General features: G+C 41.2%; 1 pseudogene; it reads left to right on the top strand.

Annotated features, from left to right (window-relative positions):
* The window catches only part of LOC134739078 (adenylate kinase isoenzyme 6-like), a 44681-nt pseudogene that overhangs the window by 2911 nt on the left and 15085 nt on the right, over window positions 1-26685 (top strand).

Below are 26685 nucleotides of genomic sequence, written 5' to 3'. Positions count from 1 at the left end.
CCCTTATTTTACACTATATTTTTGATTTCTTGTTCTGTCATCTCAAGTGTATCTGCTTCTAGCTTCATGCTGTCTGTCATATTGTGAGAAAAATATGTATCTTCACCTAGACCATACACAAGGTCAGAGGCCATGTGGCAACTCCCTAAAGATTCTGCTCACTGAGACTGAATGGTACACATCTTCTGAAGCTCCTTGAGCCTGTAGTCTTGTAACCAACTCAGAGAAGCCTAGGAGTGGTCAGGAATGATTTGTATTTGAACATTGTTTGTGTTTGGTTCCTGGGAAACATGTTTCCTCCACCCTTTCAGGTCTCCTTTCCAGAATCTTTTCCAAGATGGGCAGCTCCCTCCAAATTTGTGGTTGCTGAAACCAATCCTCTGGGTAGGGCCAGATGTGAGGTATAAACAGAAAGCAGGGTCTGCAGAACATGAATACCAGAGGAGATAATGACCAGTTAATCCCTGCAAATACTTAAATCTAGGAAACTACCTCTGGGCTTCAGAGCTCTCTGCCTCCGAATGCAGCAGTGCAAATGCAAGCCTCTATGGCCCCCCTAAACCATAGGTGGCTTAGTAGCCATGGTGTTGCCAGCATTTCTACAAAGGAAGTGGTCAGGGCAGCAATTTCATCAGAGGAGAGGCTGAGGCTGGCCTTGAATTTAATTTGTATGTATATTTGGGACAATTTGCAAGGAGGGGGTGCCCTGATAGATATTACGTGAGCTAAATCACCCACATAAACCCATTTTATGCCACTGCTCCTGTGCCAACTGACCAGAAAGGCTGGACTGATTTCTCCCCTTTCTCCTTTCCTGGTTGTGTTCTCTGACCCTGGGTGATTAAGGTAACCTAGCTGTGTTCAATTACCCATACTTTTCATGATGTCAGGATATCTTCCACCTGTCCCTGGTGCTCTTCTTGGCTTCCTGTGAGATGTGACAATGAAAGCCTTGTGAATTTGGAGGAGAGTAGTGGGCCTTGGATCTGCCATCAGTCTGGGCTCCCTAATCACACGATTGTCACTGGAGCCTGCCCGAGTTGGGAAGTTGCAAAACAAGCATGTAGGGAACATTCTTGCACCCCAATATATTCCCCTCATGAAATCATCAAGCAAAGCCTGAATGCTTTCTGTTGGTGTGCTGAGGGAGAAGGGCTGTCCCTCTCATACTAGAGCAGTCAGTGGCCATTTGCTGACTGAGACTAACAGTAGATCTGGAAGGATTTGGAGAAGGCTGTCTTTGTTCTCTTAGAACAGCTTGTGGCCCTAGTGGTGCACATGTTTTTGGGACAGTGGTTCCCCCACAAGCCATGAAAACTGAAGGGCAGGTGGCGGAACTCCAGCCAGAAATAGGAAGTGTCTCAAATATTAGTGAAGTTGTTGTGGGAAGCCAGGGACCCCAAATGGAGGGACTGGCCGAAGCCATAGCAGAATAATATAGATTGTGGAGATTTCATTAACATTTATTAGTTCCCCAAATTAATACTTTTGTAATTTCTTATGCCTGTCTTTACTGCAATCTCTAAACATAAATTGTAAAGATTTCATGGACACATATCACTTCCCCAATCAATACCCTTGTGATTTCCTATGCCTGTCTTTACTTTAATCTCTTAATCTTGTCAGCTGAGGAGGATCTATATCACCTCAGGACCCTGCAATAATTGCATTAACTGCACAAATTGTACAGCATATGTGTTTGAGCAATATGAAATTTAGGCACCTTGAAAAAAAAAAACAGGAAAACAGCAATGTTTAGGAAACAAGAGAGATAACCTTAAACTCTGACTGCCAGTGAGCTGGGCAGAACAGAGCCATATTTCTCTTCTTTCAAAAGCAAATGGGAGAAATATTACTGAATTCTTTTTCTCAGCAAGGAATATTCCTGAGAAATAGAATGTGAACCTGGGGGTGGGTCTCTGAACTGGCACCCCTGGGCATGGCCATCTCTTGTGGTCGAGACTGCAGGGGTGAAATAGACCCCAGTCTCCCATAGCACTCCCAGGCTTATTAGGAAGAGGAAATTGTTACCTAATAAATTTTGGTCAGACCAGTTGATCTCAAACCCTGTCTCCTGATAAGATGTTATCAATGACAATGGTGCCCAAAACTTCATTAGCAATTTTAATTTTGCCCCGGTCCTGTGGTCCTGTGATCTCGCCCCGCCTCCACTTGCCTTGTGATATTCTATTACCTTGTAAAGTACTTGATGTCTGTGACCCACACCTATTCACACACTCCCTCCCCTTTTGAAACTCCCTAATAAAAACTTGCTGGTTTTTGCAGCTTGTGGGGCATCGTGGAACCTACCGACATGTGATGTCTCCTCCGGATGCCCAGGTTTAAAATTTCTCTCTTTTGTACTCTGCCCATTTATTTCTCAAGCTGGCTGATGCTTCAGGAAAATAGAAAAGAACCTACATGAATATCGGAGCAGATTCCCCAATATCTGGTGCCCACGTGGTCTTTTTTTTCCTAAGTGCATGAGGAAACAGGATTCCCTTCGGTAAGTGCGGTGAAATGTCAATCGGCTTGGTCCACAGATATGCGTGTTAGACTCTCTTACGAGTGGTGAGCAGTCTGTGTAAGGTCTGTTTTAACTATGGGTCATGAGGAGTCTAAGTATCATGCTTCTCTCTGGTATATTAGACTCCTGTTAAAACAGGGTGGTGTCTGAGTAACTATGAAAAATATGGTCACTCTATTTGGATGAACAATGTCGATAAACAATTGTGACAAACAAGGTATTCAACGTCAAAAAGTTCAAATTAGGAGAGATTCTTTAAAAACTCTAAATGACTTCCAAAACATTTGGGTAAAATTAATTATTTAAGACCTACTTTAGGCATTCCAACCTATGCACCGTCTAACTTTTTCTCTATGCTGCAGGGAAATTCTGATCTCTGTAGCACCAGAACTTTGACCCCTGAGGCTTTACTAGAACAGGAATTGGTAGAAGAAAGAATTCAGACCACCCAGTTATCTAGAATACAGCTGTTTCAGCCTCTCCAGGTTCGGATTTTTGGTTAATTTCACTCACCTACTGGACTAATAGTTCAACATAATGATTTAGTGGAGTGGTGTTTTCTTCCTCATTCTGTGTCAAAAACTTTGTTTATCTAGACCAAATAGCCATATTAATTGGACAGGCTTGGTGCAGAATACTTCAAATTTCTGGATTTGATCCAAATATAATTGTACTTCCTTTAAATTGGCTCGAAGTTCAAGCTGCCTTTCAACATTCTGTACTGTGGCAAATGCACTTGGCTGATTTTATTGGTGTTGACAATCACTATCCAAAAAACAAATTGTTTGATTTTATAAAAATGACGTCTTTGGTGGTTCTTCGATTAACCAAAGATCAACCCATTCCTGAGGCTATTACAGTGTTCACTGATGGCTCCAGTAATGGCAATGCTGGCTATATAGGTCCTACAGACAAACCTTTTTCAACCTCTTATACTTCTGCTCAAAAGGCGGAGTTAATTGCTGTGACTACTGCCTCAGAGGATTTTCCCAAAGCTTTAAATATTATCTCAGATTCTACTTATGTTGTACATGCCACTAAAAATATAGAAACTGCTACTATCAAACATACTGATAATTCTGAATTGGCTTCTTTATTTTCAAGGTTACAAAGGCGGTTCACCAATGTAGACACCCTTTCTATATTGCACATAGTAGGTCTCAAACCACTTCACCAGGACCCATGTCTGCCGGTAACCATAAAGTCTACTGTTTGGTTTCTTTTACAACCCAAGAAGCTCAGGAGTTCCATAATCTTACTCATGTCAATGCCGCTGGATTAAAAGATAAATTTGGTTTTGTTAATCCCGGAGGCCTAACTCCAAATGCTTTATAGCAAATGGATGTGATTCATGTTAGCTCCTTTGGCAGACTGTCACATGTGCATGTCTCTGTATATACCTTCTTAGGTTTTATCTGGGCTACTTGCCAAAAAAGGGGAAGGCACGGCCCATGTTAAAAAACATCTGTATTCCTGCCTTGCAGTTATGGGTATTCCATATCAAATAAATACCAACAATGCCCCTGGATATGTTAGCAAGGCTTTTGGTTCATTTATGCAACAGTGGGGAATTTCCCATATTACTGGAATCCCTTACAATCCTAAGGGAAAAGCTGTGGTGGAATGTGCCAATCACACTTTAAAAACCCAATTGTCCAAACAGTCTGAACAACCAAAATATGATTTAACTACTCCACACTCCCAATTACATTTGACATTGTTTACTTTAAGTTTTTTCAATGTTCCTAAAGATAATACTCTAACTGCAGCCGAACGTGATTATACAGGCAAAAAAATTTCCTTAAAAGGAGGCAAGCCAGTGTTATGGCAAAACTCCCAAACCAATACCTGGGAACCTGGAAAAATTATAACGTGGGGAAGACGATATGATTGTGTTTCACCTGGAGATCATCAATTCCCTGTCTGGGTACCCACCAGAAGAGTCAAGCTTTGGGTGAATACTCATAAGAAAAATCTCAGAGAAAAGATGACTTTGTCAGAGACTGCCATCAGACGTGATGAGATCTGTGCGACGCCTCAGAAACAGTTACACCAAATCACAATGGGTGTAAATCAATCCTCCCTGATGGCAATGGAGACCCATCTAACTAATCACACTTCTCCTGATTACCTCTTTTTCTCCTTACAAACCTAAAAATCTCACCATTTCTATTAGCCTGAAAATAATATTCTCTGTTCTTCTCTTCATCGTTCAGCACTAAATCTTGCTTACACTAGGTTTCATTTAATGATTCTCCTCCTTATACTTTCTGTCTCAACAATTTCCTCTCACACTGATTTACCTGCAATGCATAACTATTTTTATTGGGCTTATGTGACTGTTCCTCCACTTATTCGACTCTCAGCTGGATAGACGCTCCTACAGAAATCTACACTAAAGATAGTGTGTGGATGCCTGGAACCACAGATGAACATTGCCCTGCTCAACCAGGAGAAGAAGTCACCGCATTCAATGTAACCATGAGTTATAAATACCCACCTCTGTGTCTTGGACCTGCACCTGATTGCATCCATCTAGAAACTCAGTTCTGGGCTGCTTATCTTCCGGAAAGATGAGCTAAAGATAAAATGGGACATTTGATCTCTGGCGTCTCCCTTTCTCCTTTAAAACAAATGAAAGGAGGAGTAATGGGAGATACCCATATATTCAATATAAAACTGCAGGAAAACCATGCACTAAACATTTTGAGGGCCCATACAAAATTTTAATTTGGAAAGACTTTGTTAACTCACATGCAGTAATATTAAAAATGACTCATACTGTTTAGTAATAGACTGGGCACCAAAGGGCTATTTAAAAAACTATTGTTCCTCTGGCAGAAGGGAATTCCTGGAGGCTACTTATTTTATTTCTTATGAGGAGAATGAGGATCATCATTCTACTTTGCATAGGAGGATCAGCTCATTCTTTCCCTTAAAATGGGAAGATAAAACGTTACCCTCCCTAGGCCTCATATGATACTCCGCATTCTGAGCTCAGAACACCCAGAACTTTGGAAATCGGCTATTGCCATGTCCGGACTGCGAGTATGGGAAAAGAAGACTATTCTGACTGTTGTTCCCACTACCGTCCCACTCTCTCAGTATCAACGTACACTCAGACATTCTGCTTTACTTACCTCCAACCTGAGTGTTCCCATACAGAATTGTGTTAAGCCTTCTTACATGCTGTTAGTAGGAAATATCAAGATTGGGACGAGTACTAAAACTGTCCAATGCATTAATTGTTATCAGTACACTTGTATTAACTCCATTTTGACTCCAGGAAAAGTGTAATGTTGGCTCAAGCTCGAGAAGGAATCTGGATTCTGGTAACTTTACCTAGACTTTTGAAATCCTCTGCCTCAATACATTTAATTAAAGAAGTGCTACAGCGAATTCTAAAAAGATCTAAGAGATTTGTTTTCATTTTAATCACTGTTATCATGGGCCTAATTACAGTCACTACAATGGCCACCACTGCTGGAATAGCATTACACCAATCCATTCAAATGGCTCATTTTGTTAATGATTGACAAGCCAATTCCACCCAAATGTGGAATTCTCAACAACGCCTCGATCAAAAATTGGCAAATCAAATTAATGATTTAAGACAGTCTGTTATTTGGCTTGGAGACCGGGTAGCGAGTCTCGAGCATCACATGCAAATGCAGTGCAATTGGAATACTTTGGATTTCTGCATCACCCGGTATTCCTATAACAGTCATTCATGGGAAATGGTCAAAGGATACCTTCTGGGTAGAGAAGATAATTTATCATTGGACATAACTTTCATGCACATCCATTTTGAAGAGACCACCAAACAGGCTTTGTGTGGGCAATAAAGGTTTTAATCACCTGGGTGCAGGCAGGCTGAGTCCGAAAAGAGAGTCAGCTAAGGGAGATAGTGTGGGGCTGTTTTATAGGGTTTCAGTAGCTAAAGGAAAAAGTGGGATTGTTCGCTGGCGGGCAGGCGTGGGGGTCACAAGGTACTCAGTGGGAGAGCTTTTGAACCAGGATGAGCCAGAAGGAATTTCACAAGGCAATGTTATCAGTTAAGGCAGGGACAGGCCATTTTCACTTCCTTTGTGGTGGAATGTCATCAGTTAAGGCAGGAACCAGTCATCTGGATGTCTATGTGCAGGTCACAGGGGATATGATGGCTTAGCTTGGGCTCAGAGGCCTGATACTTCTGTCTTCTTATATTAATAAGAAAAAATAAAATGAAATAGTGGTAAGGTGTTGGGACGGTGAAAATTTTTTGGGGGTGGTATGGAGAGATAATGGGCAATGTTTCTCAGGGCTGCTTCAAGTGGGATTAGGAGCAGTGTGGGAACCTAGAGTGGGAGAGATTAATCTCAAGGAGGATTTTGTGGTAAGGGGTGATGTTGTGGGGTTGATAGAAGAAACACTTGTCATTTAGAATTATTGGTGATGGCCTGGATACAGTTTTGTATGAATTGAAAAACTAAACGGAATAAGAGAAGGAGAAAAATGGGTATTAAATGACTAAGAATTGGGAGGACCTAGGACATCTAATTAGAGAGTGCCTAAGGAGGTTCATCATAGCCTTGCCAGTAAAGATTATTTATTTACTTTAAGAGTTTAAGAGTGGCAGTTTGGGGATAGCACCAGGAGATATCAGCTGTGCTGGCTTGGAGAAACAGTGTAAACTGGCAGTGTAAACAAGAGCAGGACATGTATGAGTAGTTGAGAACGGTGAATAGGAGTATGACTAGACAGAAGATTGTAAGGATGACAAGTTTTCTGGGGCACAGTCCAAGTTGGTCTAGTGTCTGGAATGAGACTGGGGCCTAATAAAAAGGAGCTCAAATGGGCTGTACCTTGTAGCATTCCGAGGACAGGCCTGAATTCTGAGAAGCAAAAGTGATAAAAGTATTGTCCAGTCCTTTTTAATTTGGTGGCTGACCTTGGTGAGGTGTGTTTTTAAAAGACTTTTAGTCCATTCTACTTTTCCTGATGATGGAGGTCCTTAAGGGATATAAAGGTTTCACTGAATACTAAGAGCCAGAAAAAGTGCTTGGCTGATTTGACTAATAAAGGCTGGTCTCTTATCAGACTGTATAGAGGTGGGAAGGCTAAACTGAGGAATTATGTCTGACAGAAGGGAAGAAATGACTGCAGTGACCTTCTCAGACCCTGTAGGAAAGGCCTGTATCTATCCAGTGAAAGTGTCTACCTAGACTAAGAGGTATTTTAGTTATCTGACTTGGGATATGTTGAGTAAAGCCAATTTGCCTGTCCTGGGTGGGGGCAAATCCTCGAACTTGATGTGTAGGGAAGGTAGCAGGCCTGAATAATCCCTGAGGAGTATTAGAATAGCAGATGGAACACTGAGAAGTTATTTCCTTGAGGATAGATTTCCATGATGGAAAGAAAATGAGAGGTTCTAAAAGGCAGGATAGTGGCTTGTACTATAGCATAGCCTGCCTTTGCTGGTGTGTGGCAATTAGGCCGGTGGATCTGCCATCAATAAATCAAGCGTGATCAGGGTGAGGAACAGGAAAGAAGGAAATATGGGAAATGGGGTGAATGTCAGGTGAATCAGAGATATACAATCATCGGGGTCAGGTGGGGTATCAGGAATAATGTGGGAGGCTGGATTGAAGTCCGGGCTAGGAACAATGGTAATGTGGGACTTAACAAAGAGTGAGTACAGCTAAAGGAGCTGGGGAGCAGAAAGTATATGCATCAGGTATGAGGAAGAAAATAGATTATAGAGTTATGAGAAATGTAGAGAGTGAGTTGAGCATAGTGTGTGATTTTTAGGGCCTCTAAAAGTATTAAAGCGGCAGCAGCTGCTGCACGCAGACATGAGGGCTAGGCTAAAACAGTAAGGTCAAGTTGTTCGGACAGAAAGGCTACAGAGTGCGATCCTGGCTCTTGTGTAAGAATTCTGACCGCATGAACCGTGCCTAGGAAAGAAAGGAGTTGTTGCTTTCTAAGGGATTGAGGTTTGGGAGATTAATCACACACGATCAGCAGGCAGAACACGTGTATTTTTATGAGAATTATGCCAAGATAGGTTGGAATTTCGGCTTGACTGAAGTAATGGGGGTTATCTGTGAAGACTTGTAGCAGTACAGCCCAGGTAATTTGCTGGGCTTAATGGGTGTCAGGGTCAGTCTAAGTGAAAACGAAAAGAGTCTGGGATGAAGGGTGCAAAGTAATAGGAAAGAAAGCATGTTTGAGATCTAGAACAGAATAATGGGTTGTAGAGGGAGGTACTGAGGATAGAAGAGTATATGGGTTTGGAACCATGGGGTGGATAGGCAAAACAATTTGGTTGAAAAGGCATAGATCCTGAACTAATCTGTAAGACTTGTCTGCTTTTTGGACAGGTAAAATGGGGGAATTGTAAGGAGAGTTTGTAAGTTTTAGAAGCCCATGCTGTAGCAGGCCAGTGATAACAGGCTTTAACCCTTTTAAAGCATGCTGTGGGATGGGATGTTGGCATTGAGTGGGGTAAGGGTGATTAGGTTTTAATGGGATGGTAAGTGGTGCATGATCAGTCATTAAGGAGGGAGTAGAGGTGTCTTATACTTGGGTTAAGTTGGGAAAATACAAGGGGAGGATGTGAAGGAGGCTTTGAACTGGGGGAAAAGGCGGCAATGAGGTGTGGCTGTAGCCTAGGAATAGTCAGGGTAGCAGATAATTTAGTTAAAATATCTTGGCCTAATAAGGGAACTGGGCATGTGGGGATAACTAAAAATGAGTGCATAAAGAGTATTGTCTAAGTTGGCATCAGAGGTGGGGAGTTTTAAGAGGTTTAGAAGCCTGGCTGTCAGTACCCACAACAGTTATAGAGGCAAGGGAAACAGGTCCTTGAAAAGAAGGTAATGTGGAGTGGGTAGCCTCCGTATTGATTAAGAAGGGGGCAGACTTACCCTCTACTGTGAGAGTTTCCTAGAGCATCTGTGATGGTCCTGTAGGCTTCCGAGGTGATCGGGCAGTGTCAGTCTTCAGCTGCTAACCTGAGAAGATCTGAGAAGGAGTCAGTCAGAGAGCCTTGGCCCACAGTTCCAGGGGCTCTGGGAGTGGTTGCCAAGTTAGTTGAACAGTTTGATTTCCAGTGGGGTCCCACACAGAAGGGACACAGCTTACAAGGAATCCTGGACTTCAGGCATTCCTTGGCTGGGTGGTCAGATTTCTGGCACTTGTAGCAAGCTCCTGGGGGAGGAGGTTCTGGAAGAATGCCTGGCCACTTCGATTCAGGCGTTTGGAAGTTCTTGTGTGCTGGAGATGTGCCTGGGGTTTGTCTCACAGTGGAGGCAAGAAATTGCAACTTTTTTCTATTATTGTACACCATGAAGGTGAGGTTAATTAAGTCCTGTTGTGAGGTTTGAGGGCTGGAATTTAATTTTTGGAGTTTTATTTGATGTCGGGAGCAGATTGCATAATAAAATGTATATTGAGAATAAGACAGGCTTTTGACCTTTTAGGGTCTAGGGCTGTAAAGCATCTCAGGTTGCTGCCAAATGAGCCATGAACTGGGCTGGGTTTTTATATTTGAAAAAGAGCCTAAACACTATCTGATTTGGAAGAGGTCAGATAAAGAAAAAGGAGCATTGACCTTGACTATGCCTTTAGCTCCAGCCACATTTTTAAGAGGAAATTGCTGGGCAGGTGGGGGAGGGCTACTCATGGAATGAAACTGTAAACTGGACCAGGTGTGAGGTGGGGAGGTGATAAAAAGATTTCAGGGTGAAGGTGCAGAGTTTGAGGAATAATTGGGACCTAGCTCAGCCTGGTGAGGAGCAGAAAGATCAGACTGGTCTGTAGAAAAGGAAGATTGGAAAGAATCAGCAATGCTAGGGGTTGGGACTGATTGGACAGGCAGAAGGGAAAGAAGGAAGATTTAGGACAAGTTGCACTGGGCATAGAGTCTAGTGAGGGGCAGATGTGTAAAAGAATGCCTGGACGTCAGACACCTCAGACCGTTTGCCCATTTTACAACAAGAATTATTTAGATCTTACAGGATGGAAAAATTCTAAGTGCTATTTTCTGGCTATTTGGAACAACTCTAGAGTTAGTATTGGGGTCAAGCAGCAATGCAGAAGAAAATAAGATGCTTAGATTTTAGATCAGTTGAGAGTTGAAGAGGTTTGAAGTTCTTAAGAACACAGGCTAAGGAAGAAGAAGGAGGAATGGTGGGTGGAATGTTGCCATAGTGAAGGAGGCCAGCCCAGAGAAAAGAGAGAGTAGAGACACGGAGGGAAGGGGTTAGGGGGTTTTTACCATCCAGAAAAATGGGAAAGGGGTTGGGGCACAGAGATACAAGGTCAGGGTGCAGAAATAAGGGATTGGGGTGCAGAGATATAAGAGGTTGCGGCACAAAAATAATGGATTGGGGCACAGAGATATGAGGTTGGGTCACGGAAATAAGGGATCAGGCAAAGAGATATAAGGGGTTGGGGCATTTGCCCCTCCTGCAGAAAAGTGGGACTTGCCCCTAAGAGTGAAGGAGAAGGGGTCGGGGTTTTCTTGCCCCCTAGAAAGGTGGAGAAGTGGTAGAGACATGGAGAGAAGGGGTTGGGGTACTTGCCAATCCCCCAGAAAAGTGGGACTTGCTGCTAAGGGTGAAGCACAAAAGCAGGTATCCTTTCGTGGTCTGACAACTCTGAAACCTGGGTGAATAATCAGAGAGGTATCCTTGCAATGATTAAACACCAAGGGAACACTGCCTTCCCTAGTCCGTGACTGGCGCCGGAGTTTTGGGTCCACGGATAAAACATGTCTCCTTTGTCTCTACCAGAAAATGAAAGGAATTAAAATTAAGAGAAAGGAGAGATTGAAGTGTGTCACTGAGATCGAAAGGAGATAGAGGTTGAGGGATACTGAGGGAGGTTGGAGAAGAGAGTAAAAAGAGGCTGCTTACCAGATTTGAAATTGGTGAGATGTTTCTTGGGCTGGTCGGTCTGAGGACCTGAGGTTGTAGGTGGATCTTTCTCATGGAGCAAAGAGCAGGAAGACAGGGGATTGATCTCCCAAGAGAGGTCCCCTGATGTGAGTCACAGCACAAAATTTCATGTGCATCCATGTGAAGAGACCACCAATCAGGCTTTGTGTGAGCAATAAAGTTTTAATCACCTGGGTGCAGGTGGGCTGAGTCCAAAAAGAGAGTCAGCGAAGGGAGATGGGGTGGGGCCATTTTATAGGATTTGGGTAGGTAAAAATAAAAGGGGTGTTGTTCTCTGGCGGGCAGGAGTGGGGGTCACAAAGTACTCAGTGGGGGAGATTTTGAGCCAGAATGAGCCAGGAGAAGGAATTTCACAAGACAATATCATCAGTTAAGGCAGGAACAGGCCATTTTCACTTCTTTTGTGGTGGAATGTCATCAGTTAAGGCAGGAACCAGCCAGCTGGATGTGTATGTGCAGGTCACGGGGGATATGATGGCTTAGCTTGGGCTCAGATGCCTGACAACAACTAAATTAAAAAAACAAATTTTTGAAGCCCCTCAAGCTCAGTTATCCATTGTGCCTAGAGCTGAGGTGTTAGATCAGGTGGCAGAAAATACTTATGGATTAAACCCCATGACTTGGATTAATCCATAAATCCATAAATCTATTGGGGGCCCCACTGTAGCAAATTTTAGAATTACGTTTCTCTGTTTAATCTGCTTGTTTTTAGTGTGTCAGACGAGTCAAAGCATCCTGTGCCAAAATGAAGAGAATGAACAAGACTTCATTGCCATGACACATTTATATAAAAAGAAAGGGAGAGATGCTGTGGGAAGTCAGGGACCCCAAATGGAGGGACCAGCTGAAGCCATGGCAGAAGAACATAGGTTGTGAAGATTTCATGAACATTTATTAGTTCCCCAAATTAAAGTTTTTGTAATTTCTTATGCCTGTCTTTACTGCAATCTCTAAACCTAAATAGTAAAGATTTCATGGACACTTATCACTTCCCCAATCAATAACCTTGTGATTTCCTTGCCTGTCTTTAATCTCTTAATCCTGTCAGCTGAGGAGGATGTATATCACCTCAGGACCCTGCAATAATTGCATTAACTGCACAAATTGTACAGTATGTGTTTTTGAGCAATATGAAATTTGGGCACCTTGAAAACAAGAACAGGATAACAGCAATGCTCGGTGAGCCTGGCAGAACAGAGCCATAGTTCTCTTCTTTCAAAGGCAAATGGGAGAAGTATCACTGAATTCTTTTCCTCAGCAAGGAATATCCCTGTGAAAGAGAATGTGAACCTGGGTGTGGGTCTCTGAACTGACCCCCGGGCATGGCCATCTCTTATGGTCGAGACTGCAGGGTGAGATAGACCCCAGTCTCCCACAGTACTCCCAGGCTTATTAGGAAGAGGAAATTACCACCTAATAAATTTTGTTCAGACTGGTTGATCTCAAAACCCTGTCTCCTGATAAGATGTTATCAATGACAATGGTGCCCAAAACTTCATTAGCAATTTTAATTTTGCCCCAGTTCTGTGGTCCTGTGATCTCACCCTGCCTCCAATTGCCTTCTGATATTCTATTACCTTGTAAAGTACTTGATGTCTGTGACCCACACCTATTCGCACACTCCCTCCCCTTTTGAAACTCCCTAATAAAAACTTACTGGTTTTTGCGGCTTGTGGAACATCGTGGAACCTACCGACATGTGATGTCTCCCCTGGAAGCCCAGCTTTAAAATTTCTTTTGGACTCTGTCCCTTTATTTCTCAAGCTGGCTGATGCTTAAGGAAGTTAGAAAAGAACCTACGTGAATATCAGGGCAGATTCCTCGATAGGAAGTAATCTTGAATCGCTGTATACAGGGCTGATGTTGACACATTATTCTCAAGAAAACAGTGGTTTAGGGCATGGTCTCAAGCTCTATCTAGGTTGAAATTCTGTCTTACATGTTGGCTCACGTTTGTAAACCCAGCACTTTGGGAGGTCAAGGAAGGAGGATTGCTTGAGCTCAGAATTTTGAGACCAGTCTGAGCAACATAGCAAGACACCATCTCTACAAAAAATTTAAAAATTGGCTGGGCATGGCAGCACGTTCCTGTAGTCCCAGCTACTGAGGAGGCTGAGGTAGAAGGATCAAATGATCCCAGGAGGTTGAGGTTGTGATTCGCTGTGATCATGCCACAGCCCTGCAGCTTGGGTAACAGAGCAAGAACCTGCCTCAAAAAAAAAAAAAAAAAAAAAAAAAAAAAAAAAAAAAAAAAAACTTTACCAGCTCTATGATCTAGCACAATTTATTTGAGTTTTGCAGTCCTCATCCAAAGACAATAATTGGACTTACGTTATGGGTTATGACAGGTAAATAAAAAATAATACATGAAAAGTGCTTAAAACGGTTCCTGGCATTTAGTAAGAGCTTTGTGAGCATTAACTATTGTTAGTGTCATCATCATCTTTATTGCCACTGTTTACTTGGTGTTTAGTATGTTCCAGACATGTTTAAGCACATATAGTACGTGCATTATTAGCTCATTGAACTTAACTTTGTTTGTTTTTGAAGGGGGGGTTGTTGTTTTTTGAGATGGAGTCTCATTCTGTCACTCAGACAGGTGTGCAGTGGTGTGTTCTCATCTCACTACAACCCAGGTTCAAGCAATTTTCCTAGTTCAGCCTCCCAAGTAGCAGGGACTACCTGTGTGCCACCACACCAGGCTAATTTGTATATTTTTAGTAGTGACAGGGTTTCACCCTGTTGAACAGGCTGGTGTTTAACTCCTGACCTCAAGTGATCAGCCCACCTCGACCTCCCAAAGCGCTGGGATTACATGCTTGAGCCATTGTGCCTGGCTGAACTATACTTTGAAGTCAGGGGTTAACCCTTTGCTTCAGTTGAGGAAACTAAAAATGGGAGAGTTTAGTAACCTGCACAAAGTTAAACCTGCAAGTATTAGAGTCAAAATGTAGAATCAAAGGTTTTTTGTTTATTTTTTGTTTTGGAGACAGGATCTTGCCATGTTTCCCAGGCTGGAACACAGTGGTGCAATCACAGCTCCCTTTAGCTTCAACCTTCTGGGCTCAAGCGATCCTCCTACCTCAGCCTCCTGAGTAGCTAAGACAAGAAACATGCACGGCCACACCTGGCTTTTTTTTATTATTATTTTTTATAGAGACAGGGTTTCACTATGTTGTCCTGGCTGGTATAGAACTCTTGGGTTCAAGTGATCTGCTGCCCGCCTTGGCCTCCCAAAGTGCTGGGATTACAGGCATGAGCCACCGTGTCTGGCCTGGAATCAAGTTTTCCTAACTATGGAGTTATGTTGTTATTGCCCTCTGCTACTGTCCATAGCAACAGCCATATTAATGAATACTTCCCACTTGCTAAGCAGGGTGCTGAGCACTTTACATGTCTTATTTCATTTAATGTTCACAATAATCCTATGAGGTAGATTCTCTTGTTAGTCCCATTTTACAGTGAGGTAACCAAGTTTAAGAGAAGCTAAGCAGCCTCTACAAATTTATACAGTAAAGAAAGCTAGCATTTAAATCCAGGCCTGCGTGACCCTAAAATCTGTTCTACAGAGTTGGCTGGCAAACAGGTAAGCAGGATGCTCCTAGGAGGATGGTAACAGTGATTGGTGATCCATGACATGTGGGATCCACTGAAACTCGGGGCTACAGTTTGCCTAATCAGCCCTATTTTCTGAGCTATCGTTAGGGACAATTTTCATTTTCTCTGATGCTTCATTTCCTTGCAGCTTCTGAAAGCTGCTGATTTGCTCAGATTAAGACCAGCTTCTGTGCATTTCACATCTCAGATTGTTGTGTACGTGCTCAAGTGTATGGAGGAACCATAAACAGTCCAGAAGGAGGCGCTGGCATACTATGTAAAGTTTTTGCCACATTGCTGTGGGAGGAATCTGTCTTTCTTGAGCGAACACTTGAGGTTATGTGACTGCAAGATTCCACATGTGCATTTCAACATCAGGTCATGACGGGCAACTTGTTTTGTGATGAATAGCACTATAAGTAGAATATATTCTATAGACAAGAGATTCTTAGCCAGGGTTGCATGGCACGGCTTCAGAGGCTCTGGGAACATTCTGTATGTGTGTGTGCATTTTCCTGGAGAGAGAGCTCCTAATTTTTATAATATTCTCAAAGGACTTCATGACTCAAAAAAATCATTAAAAAGCCATTGTTCCCTGGACAGGTGCAGTGGCTTATGCCTGTAATCCCAGCACTTTGCAAAGCCGAGAAGGTCCATTCACTTGAGACCAGACTGGCCAAAATAGTGAAACCCCATCTCTACTAAAAATACAATTGCTGGATGTGGTGGCACCTGCATGTAATCCCAGCTACTCACAGGCCTGAGGCAGGAGAATTGCTGGAACCCCGGAGGTGGAGGTTGAAGTGAGCAGAGTTCAGGGCTCCCATCTGCTTTTGCAGAATCAGAAAATGTGATAGCTGCAAGGGTTGAGGGGACAGCACAGATGACTGAAAGCAGGGGCCAAAGGCTGGAGGGACAATAGCTCACCCTGGAATGTTTCCAAATTTGGTGGAGATGACTCAGGAAACAAGTTCACTCTGAAAATGTCACAGAATTCAGTGTTATTGCTTCTTTGAAAGGTGAGTGGTTTGTGGTTTTTCCTCAACACTCATTCATATACTTCTAGAAAGTGCCATTTAGTTTCTTACAATTTATATATATCTGGTTTCGCTGCATCTGGAGAGATTCAGGACAGTTCTTGTTAACGAGGAGTCCCAGGGTGGAGCTATAATGCACTCTCCATTGTGGACCCTAATAACTTGAGACAGGTCTCAGTGAATTTATAAAATATATTTGGCCAAGTTTGAGGACACATGCCCATGACACAGATTCAGGAGGTTCTGAGGACATGTGCTGAAAGTCATCAGAACAGTTTAGTTTTATACATTTTAGGAACACAGGAGACATCAATCAATGTGTGCAAGATTAACATTGGTTTTGTCTGCAAAGGCAGGACAACTTGAAGCAAAAGCGGGAATTCTCAAAGCGAGGAGGGGACTTCCAGGTCATAGGTAGTTGAGAAACAAATGGTTTCAATGACAAAAATACTTATGATTGACTGCAGAACTGGAGGCAAAATCTTCATATTTGTATTAGTTCTCCTTGTTCATACTACAATTTTTGGAGGGATTTCAAAAGCCTTAGGTGCACATTGCACATGTGGAAGATTTGTATCACAGCTGAGCAAACTCAAGTTAAGAAACCTCAATCTTTTAAAAGTAGATTATATGCAAACCTGTCCAACATTTGCCTCACAGAGAAAAACTGTCTTTTTTTTATTGGTTGAGTAATTTATCTGCCATTCACCTGAAAAGAAAAATTACTACCTTTTTCCCAGGCTATTTCTGTACAAAAATATTTGAAAAATAACCTGGAAAAGGACAGATATGTGACATAAAAAATAACAAAACAACAAACTCTAAAAGACTTTTGGAGACTTATATCTCAGCAGCGTGCATCCATTCCATTAAATATTACACTAAGCAATCTTCTGATGTAAAAGATCCAATGAAGATTTTCGAAATGAAGACTAACTTTGGTTGTTTTGTGTTGTGAGATTGTTAAGGATTGTAAGAGACAGGAATAAATACAATTACCAAGGAGTATAGGGACATTAGAGAAATGGAAGTTGTTGGATTTTTTTTTCCTTTTTTTTTTTTTTCTGATGGAGTTTCTCTGTCTTGTAGGCTGGAGTGCAATGGCGCGATCTCAGCTCACTGCAACTTCTGCCTCCCAGGTTCAATTGATTCTCCTGCATCATAGCTGGGACTACAGTCTCCTGCCACCCTGCCCAGCTAATTTTTAGTAAAGACAGAGTTTTACCATATTGGTGAGCCTGGTCTCAAACTCCTGATATCAGGTGATCCACCCACGTTGGCCTCCCAAAATGCTGGGATTACTGGCATAAACCACTGCACCAAGTACCAGAAATAAAAGCTCTATGTGCGAATTGATGTAATTCTGGCTGGGTGAATGACAGATGAGAGGAAATGAAAATAAAACACAATTGAACATATTTAGAACACAGTGAAATTAGTTGGCTTATTGGAAATACTTAAATGACTACCAGTGTAAATAGCATATTTATTCTGAATGAATTGCTAATCTAGATTTGAGAGATAAAATCAGCATTTTTGCCACACAGAAACATAAACTGCATTTCCATATACCAACAATAAATTTGAGAGTAAATTAAGAAAACAATTATTTGCAACAACATTGAAATTATATAATGCTTAGCAATACATTTAATAAGGAAGTACAAAACTTGTACAATGAAAACTGCAAGATAAGAATATTTATGAAATAAACTAAAAAATACTTAAATAAGTGGCAAAGAATTCCATGTTCATGGACTGGAAGCCTTAATAAAGTTAAAATGACAATATTAGCCAAAGTAGTGTTACAGAGCTACTGTAATCCCAATTTTTTATTTTTCCCAACTTTTCTTCTGCCAAAACCAAACAGCCCATTCTAAAATTCATATGAAATTTGAAGGTGCTCTGAATATCCAAAATAATCTTGAAAAAAAGGACAAAGCTAGGTGGCTCACATTTTAAACTTCAGAACATAAAAAGTTGCTATAATTAAGAGTTTGATACTGGCTTAAAAGCAATGATAGAGAGAAAATTAATAAAATAGAAAACTCCAAAAAAAAGTACCTTGCATAAATTGTTGATTGTCTTTTGACAAGGGTGCCTAAACCATTATGTAAAGGAAATGACAGTTTGTTCAACAAGTGGTGCTGGGAAAACAAGTCCAAATTTAAACCAGTAAGTTTAAATCTTTATCATGTTTTATGTAAAAACTTAAATAAAAATCGATTCAAGACATAAAAATGACTGTTAAAACTTTAGTGGTTTCTGATGGTTGTTTTTATTTATCTGGGGTCAGTACTACCATGAACAACTTTATACACACAATGTACAAAACTTAGAAGAGATAGATGCATTCCTAGACACACACACCCTCCCAAGACTAAGCTAGGAAGACATTGATTTTCTAAACAGACCAATAACGAGTTCTGAAATTGAATCAGTAATACATAGCTTGTAAATCAAAAAGAGCCCTGGACCTTATAAATTTACAGCCAAATTCTACCAAATGTGCAAAGAACAGCTGGTACAATTCCTACAGAAACTATCCCCAAAAAGTGAGGAGAATTTACCCCCAACTCATTCTATGAGGCCAGCATTATCTTGACATGAAAACCTGGCAGAGACACAACAAGTGTAAGAAAATTTAGGCCAATGTTCTTGATGAACATCAACACAAAAGTTCTGAACAAAATATTTGTAAACTGAATCCAGCAGCACATCAAAAAGATAGTTATCATGGTCAAGTAAGCTGCCTCCTTAAGATGCAAGTTTGGCTCAGCGTATGCAAATCAGTCAATGTAATTCATCACATAGGCAGAATTAAAAAGAAAACATGATTATCCCAATAGATGCAGAAAATAATAGGAGCCATCTTTAACAAACCCACAGCCAACATTCTGCTGAATGGTCAGAAGCTGGGAACATTCCCTTTGAAAACCAGTACAAGGCAAGAATGCCCTCTCTCACCATTTCTATTCAACATGGTATTGGAAGTCCTGACCAGAGCAATCACGCAACAGAAAAAAAATAAAGAGCATCCAAATAGGAAAAGAGAAAGTCAAACTATCTCTGTTGGCAGATAACAGGATTCTATATCTAGAAAACCCTGTAGTTACAACTCTAAAACTTCTTTAGTCAATGAACAACTTCAGCAAAGTTTCAAGATACAAAATCAATGTGCAAAAATCCCTAGCATTTCTCTCCACCAAAGATAGCAATACTGACAACCAAATCAGAAAGGTCATCTCATTCACAATTGCCACAAAAATAATAAAATATCAAGTAATACAACTAACCAGGGAGGTGAAAGAGCTCTACAATGGGAATTGCAAAACACTGCTTAGAGAAATCAGAGAAGACACAAACAAATGGAAAGACATCCCATGCTTACGGATAGGAAGATCCAATATGCCTAAAATGGCTATACTGGGCAAAGTAATTTACAGATTCGATGCTATTCCTTTCAATTACCAATGAAATTATTTACAGAGCTAGACCAAACTACTTTAAATTTCATATAAAACCAAAATGCCGGGAGTGGTGGCTCATGCCTGTAATCCGAACACTTTGGGAGGCCAAGGCAGGTGGATCGTGAGGTCAGATTAAGACCATCCTGGCTAACATGGTGAAACACCGTCTCTACTAAACATACAAAATATTACCAGGTATAGTGGCAGGCACCTGTAGTTCCAAGGACTTGGGAGGCTGAGGCAGGAGAATGGCGTGAACCCAGGAGGTGGAAACAAATACTGAAACAAATACAGGCACATAGAGAAATGGAGCAGAATAGACAACCCAGAAATAAGGCTCCATATCTGTGACCATGTGATAATTGACAAAGCTGACAAAAACAAGCAATAAGAAAATGATTTCTTAATAAATAAATTGTGCTTGGATAACTGCTTAGCCAAATGTGGAAGACTGAAGCCAGACCGCATCTTTACACCATATACAATTAATTAATTAATTAATTAATTAATTAATTCAATATTGATTGAAGACTTAAATATAAAACCAAAAAGTATAAAACCCTAGAGGACAATCCAGACAATACAATCCTGGACATAGAAACATGCAAAAATTTCATGATAAAAACACCAAAAGCAATAGTAAGAAAAGCAAACATTGACAAGTAAGATATAATTAAACTAAAGAGCTTTTGCATAGCAGAAAATAAAACTATCAACGGAGTAAACAGAGAATCTAGTGAGTGGAAGAAAACATTTGCAAATTATGCATCTGAAAAAGATCTACTATTCCAGCATCTGTAAGGAACTTAAATTTACAATAAAAGAAACCTCATTAAAAATGGGCAAAAGACATGAATAGACCCTTTTCAAAAGAAGACATACATATCGCCAACAAGTGTGTGAATAAAACCTCAGCATCACTGATCATTAGAGAAATGAAAATTTAAATCACAATGAGACGGCCAGGTTTGGGGGCTCAAGCTTGTAATCCCAACATTTTGGAAGACTGAGGCAGGCAGATGATGACGTCAAGAGATCGAGACCATCTTGGCCAACATGGTGAATCCCTGTTTCTACTAAAAATACAAAAATTATTTGGGTGTGGTGGCATGCACCTGTTGTCACAGCTGTTCAGAAGGCTGAGGCAAGAGAATCGCTTGAACCTAGGAAATAGAGATTGCAGTGAGCTGAGATCATGCCACTGCACTCCAGCCTGGTCACAGAGTGAGACTCCATGTCAAAAAAGAGAGGAAAAAAAAAAAAGAAGACAGAAAGAAACCACAATGAGATGTCATCTCACACTAGTCAGAATGGCTATAGTTAAAGAGTCAAACAATAAATGTGGGCGAGGTTGTAGAGAAAAGGGAACTTATACACTGTTGGTGCAAGTGTAAATTTGTTCAACCATTATGGAAAGCAGTTTGGCAACTCCTCAAAGAGCTAACAGCAGAACTACCATTCAATAGTTCTGCTTGCAATTCCACTACTGCGTGTAATCCCAGAGAAATAGAAATTATTGTAACATAAAAACACATACATGCAAATGTTCATTGCAGCCCTATTCACAATAGCAAAGACACGGAATCAATCTAAATACTATCAGTAACAGATTAGATTAAGACAAGGTGCCACATACACATTATGGAATACTATGCAGCCATAAAATAAACAGATTATGTCTTTTGTGGCAACATGGAAGTAGCTGGGGGGTATTATCCTTAGCAAACTAACACAGGAACAGAAAACCAAATACCGCATGTTCACTTAGGAACTAAATAAGAATTTAGGAACTAAAAGAGGAAAACAACAGACATTGGGGTCCATTTGAAATTAGAGGGTGGGGGGAGGGAGAGAAACAGAAAAGATAGCTATCAGGTACTGTTCTTAAAACCTGGTTGATGAAATCATATGTACAGTGAACCCCTGTGACATATGTTTACTATGTAACAAACCTTCACATGTACCCCCAAACCTACTGTAAAAGTTTTCAAAAGTTAAACTTTAAAATCTCTTAGGAAAAAGCATATACAAAAATCATATAACATTAAATTTGCTGATTGTTTCTTGACTGTTATGCCAAAAGTACAGGCTACAAAATGAAAAACAGATAAATTGGACTTGATTAAAATGTGAATCTTTTTTTCATATGAAAAACACACTGTTGTTCATGTTTTTTAATACCAAAAATAAAAACTCACTTCTACTAAAATTTGGTACAAAAAGCCTGAACAACAGAGTGAAAAGACAACCAGCAAATGGGAGAAAAGATTTGCAAATCATGTATCTGACTAGGTACATAAGGTGTAATATAATAAGCAGAATATATAAAGAACTTCTAAGACTCAACAACAAAACAAAACAACAACAGTATTTATAAAAAGGAAGAGGACTTGAATCTATATTGGGTCAATAAGCCTACAGAAAAATGCTCAGCATCATCAGTCACGAGGGACATGCACATCAAAACCACAATAAGGTACCACGTTACATCTATTAGGGTGGCAATATAAAAACCAAAACAACAAAAATGAAAAAGACAGGTACTGGCTAGGATGTGGGTGAAGTGGAACCCTGGTGCATGGCTGGTGAGAATGGTTTATCGAGTGTGAACAATAGTTTATCAACTGTGATCAATAATTTGGCAGTATATCAGAAATTTCTACATAGAATTACTGTATGTTTCAGCAACAGGTGGAACACTTCCATATGTTTCAACTTCAGGTGTATCCAAAATAATTAAATGCAAGGACTTAATCTGCAACCTCTGCCTCTGCCTCTGATTCTTGTCCCACAGTTTCCCGAATATCTGGGACTACAAGGATGTACCACCATGCCCAGCTAATTTTTAAATTTTTAGTAGAGACAAGGTTTTGCCATGTTGCCCAGGCTGGTCTTGAACCCCTGAGCTTAAGTGATGTGCCCATCTCAGCCTCCCAAACTTTCGGGATTACAGGTGTGAGCCACCATGCCTGGCTTCTGTTATTCAATTTAAGAACACATGCACAGGTGTGTTCGGGTTTTTACATTATATTCACTTATGCACTGATACTTTCACACCTATTTTTATAGCAGCATCATTTACAGTACAAAATGTAAAAACAAATCCAGATATCTTCTAACAGATAAACAGATGAAGAAAATGTGGTATAGATACACAATGGGATATTATTTAGCCTAAACATGAATGCAATGCTGCTGGGCATGGTGGCTCATGCTTATAATCTCAGGACTTTGGGAGGCAAAGATGAGAAGATATCTTGAGCCTGGGAATTTGGGAACAGCCTGAGTAACATAGAAAAATTCCATCTCTACAAATAGTACAAAAATTTGTTGGCCTTTGTGGTGTGTACCTACATTCCCAGCCACAGGGGAGGTCCATGTGAGTCAGAAGGATCACTTGAGCCCAGGGAGGTTGAGGCAGCAGTGAGTCATGATTGCATTGCTGTGCACTCCAGTCTGGGTGAAAAAAGAGACTCCATCTCAAAAAAAAAAAAAAAAAATGCAATGCTCATATATGCTACAACATGGATGAAACTTGAAAACATTACAGTGTGTAAAACAAGCCAAATAGAAAAGGATAAATATTTAATGTCAAATTTTGTGTGTAGGGGAATGTCATATGAGGCTGGCCCATTCTGAGGAGGAGCAGATTGTTGGGATGTTAGAATACTGATGGCTCATGTTTACAAACCAGGTCACGGTTGACAAAGCAGGAAGGCAAATGCTGCTGTGGTGCCCATCCACCTGAATTGATTGTTCTAAGCTCTGGAGCTGTTATCTGGTGCCTTCCAAGGCTGAAGGTCTGTGCAGACATAATTCTATGCCTCATCTGGGGAGCAGAAAGTTGCATGGGGTATAAGAAGCAGCGGTGATGGCCAGAAATAGCTCTTAGTCTTCCAATTCTGGCTGCCAGTTACTGTTTTTGCAGAGCTCCACAAAGGAGATTGACAAAAAGGTTTTAATCGGATCACACTCTGTTTCCTCTGGGGCAGTGCAGAAGCTTGCTGTTGCCAACAAGGGCCAGCATTGAAATGAGGTGAGTGGAAGAACAGAGGGTTCTCTAAACCCACCCAGAGATGGCTGAGAAAGGCCCCATGCACAGACACCGCCATGACAACCCAAAAGGGCTCTGTCCCATATATTAACACAGACACATAGATATTGACATAGAGGTAGATATTTGTTCTATTGCTTCTATTTCTCTGTATAAGTCTAATACAAACTGTAACTAGCAAAAGACTGCATAAATTATCAATATGATACTAACAAGAAAAGTCGAGAATCAGATGGCTTCACTGATGAATTGTTTTAAACATTAAAAGATGTAAATCCAATTTTTCTCACTCTAACAATTGCAATTAGTCAATGCAATATACCACGTCAGTAGAACGATTTGTGGAAAAAAAATGATCATCTCGACTGATGGAGAAAAAATTAGAAATAATCCAAAACATTTTTATAAGAGCACCTAGTAAACTAGATACAGACTAAAACTTCCTCAACATAAAAAATATACCTATATGTGGGGAAAAGCAAGAGAGATCAGATTGTTATTATGTCTGTGTGGAAAGAAGTAGACATAAGAGACTCCATTTTGTTCTGTACTAAGAAAAATTCTTCTGCCTTGAGATGCTGTTAATCTGTGACCTTACCCCCAACCCCCTGCTCTCTGAAACATGTGCTGTCTCAAACTCAGGGTTAAATGAATTAAGCGTTGTGCAAGATGTGCTTTGTTAAACAAATGCTTGAAGGCAGCATGCTCCTTAAGAGTCATCACCACTCCCTAATCTCAAGTACCCAGGGACACAAAAATTGTGGAAGGCCGCAGGGACCTCTGCCTAGGAAAGCCAGGTATTGTCCAAGGTTTCTCCCCATGTGACAGTCTGAAACATGGCCTCCTGGGAAGGGAAAGACCATAAAGGGTCTGTGCTGAGGAGGATTAGAATAAGAGGAAGGCATGCCTCTTGCAGTTGAGACAAGAGGAAGGCATCTGTCTCCTGCCCATCCCTGGGCAATGGAATGTCTCGGTATAAAACCTGATTGTACATTCCATCTACTGAGATAGGGAAAAACGGCCTTAGGGCTGGAGGTGAGACATGTGGGCAGCAATACTGCTTAGCAAAGCATTGAGATGTTTATGTGTATGCATATCTAAAGCACAGCACTTGATTCTTTACCTTGTCTATGATGCAAAGACCTTTGTTCATGTGTTTGTCTGCTGACCCTCTCCCCACTATTGTCTTGTGACCATGACACATCCTCCTCTCTGAGAAACACGGACAAATAATAAATACTAAGAGAACTCAGAAGCCAAGGGAATCCTCCATATGCTGAACGTTGGTCCCCTGGGTCCCCTTATTTCTTTCCCTATACTTTGTCTCTGTCTTTTTCTCTTCCAAGTCTCTCCTTCCACCTAACGAGAAACACCCACAGGTGTGGAGGGGCGACCCACCCATTCCCCTATAAAAACTCAAAACTATCATTACATGCAATGGGGAAAGACTAAAAACTTCCTCCTTAAGATCACGAACAAGACAAGGATAGTTGCGTTCATCACTTCTGATCAAAATTGCAATACAAATCAGGTCAGAATAATTGAGCAATACAAGAAAAGAAACATTCCAATTAGAAAAGAAATAGGCTTATTTCTACAGAGAGATGTTATAATTTTATATGTATAATTAAAACCCCAAGTAATAATAAAACTGTTAACACTCATAATCATATTCTGGAACATTGTAGAAGAAGAGATCAATATATACACATTAATGGAATAGAATTAAGGGTCAGGAAATATATCCATACACACACACACATATATATATATATGTGTATATATATATATATATATATATATATTTTTTTTTTTTTTTTTTTGAGATGGAGTCTCGCTCTGTCGCCCACGCTGGAGTGCAGTGGTACGATCTCCGCTTACTGCAAGCTCTGCATCCTGGGTTCACATCATTCTTCTGCCTCAGTCTCCCTAGTAGCTGTGGCTACAGGTGCCTGCCACCATGCCTGGCTAATTTTTTGTGTTTTTAGTGGAGACGGGGTTTCAACATGTTAGCCAGGATGGGCTCGATCTCCTGACCTTGTTATCCGCCTGCCTCAGCCCTCCAAAGTGCCGGGGTTACAGGCGTGAGCCACCATGCCAGGCCCCATACATGTAATTTTTTTAACATGGACATGGCAAAGCTGCAGGAACTATTGGAAGCCATTTAGTTCATGTATTTTAGCCCTGTGGTTTTTTTGTTTGTTTGTTTGTGTTTTTTTGAGATGGAGTTTCGCTCTTGTCCGGGCTGGAGTGCAATGGCGAAATATCGGCTCACCGCAACCTCTACCTTCTGGGCTCAAGTGATTCTCTTGCCTCAGCCTCCTGAGTAGCTGGGATTACAGACATGTGCCAACATGCACGGTTAATTTTCTATTTTTAGTAGAGACAGTATTTCACCATGTTGGTCAGGCTGGGCTGAACTCCCGACCTCAGGTGGTCTTGACGCCTTGGCCTCCCAAAGTGCCGGGATTACAGGCATGAGCCACCGTGGCCAGCCAACTCTAACCAATTCTTCAACTTGACTTACTTTCCTATGTACCTTATAAAAGCCTTTCCTGCATGCTCCTCGTGTGGACTACAAATCATGTCTGGGTGCTTCCCATTTCACTAATCACTGTTTGCTCAAATAAACTGGTAAACGTTTTAACATGGACTCCCTTTATTTTTATTTTTTATTATTATTATGATTATTTTGAGACGGAGTCTCGCTCTGTTGCCCTGGCTGCAGTGGCGCGATCTCGGCTCACTGCAAGCTTCGCCTCCCAGGTTCACGTCATTCTCATGACTCAGCTTTCGGAGTAGCTGGGACTACAGGCGCACGCCCGGGTAATTGTTTTGTACTTTTACTAGAGATGGGGTTTCACCGTGTTACCCAGCATGGGCTAGATCTCCTGACCTCGTGATCCGCCCGCCTTATTCCCCTAAAGTGCTGGGATTACAGGCGTGACCCACCGCGCCCGGCTGGACTCCCTTTAATTTTTAACAAGAGAGAATGGGGACCCCTGGGGCCGTAGCTTCTACCACGCACACTCCGAGTCGCGTTTCTGCCCTTATGACC

The sequence above is a fragment of the Pongo pygmaeus genome, chromosome Y, assembly GCF_028885625.2.
Source record: "Pongo pygmaeus isolate AG05252 chromosome Y, NHGRI_mPonPyg2-v2.0_pri, whole genome shotgun sequence".
NCBI lineage: Eukaryota > Metazoa > Chordata > Mammalia > Primates > Hominidae > Pongo > Pongo pygmaeus.
The sequence above is the reverse complement of the archived record's forward strand: the minus strand, read 5'-3'. Positions and strand labels throughout refer to the sequence as shown.